This window comes from Dendroctonus ponderosae, unplaced genomic scaffold, assembly GCF_020466585.1.
Source record: "Dendroctonus ponderosae isolate FM_Combo_2020 unplaced genomic scaffold, Dpon_F_20191213v2 Dpon_F_20191213_5, whole genome shotgun sequence".
NCBI lineage: Eukaryota > Metazoa > Arthropoda > Insecta > Coleoptera > Curculionidae > Dendroctonus > Dendroctonus ponderosae.
Genome location: NW_026018715.1, coordinates 45,141 through 45,341, shown reverse-complemented (window position 1 = coordinate 45,341; position 201 = coordinate 45,141). Strand labels below are relative to the sequence as shown.

Genomic DNA, 201 nt, shown 5'->3' with positions numbered 1-201 from the left:
AAATATACATACCTTACATATTCTACTATCCAAAACCATATTAAAAATATTATTACCTTCAGAGCTGTTCATACTTCTATAACGGCATACTAAGTGTACATGTTTGCACATGTTCCAACAAATGCTATTGTCTAAACATGTGCAAGAGTAGGAATGCAGACAAGCTGAACAAGAGGAGCAAACTAGTTTGCAACCACAATT

General features: G+C 33.8%; 1 protein-coding gene across 1 annotated transcript in view; it reads right to left on the bottom strand.

Moving 5' to 3' along the window:
* Nucleotides 1–6: 6 nt before the first annotated feature.
* Nucleotides 7–201, bottom strand: part of LOC109534571 (zinc finger protein 436-like) — a gene marked incomplete in the record, with an annotated part of 3,194 nt that continues 2,999 nt past the window's right edge. The window contains 1 exon segment of the mRNA XM_048666587.1: nt 7–201.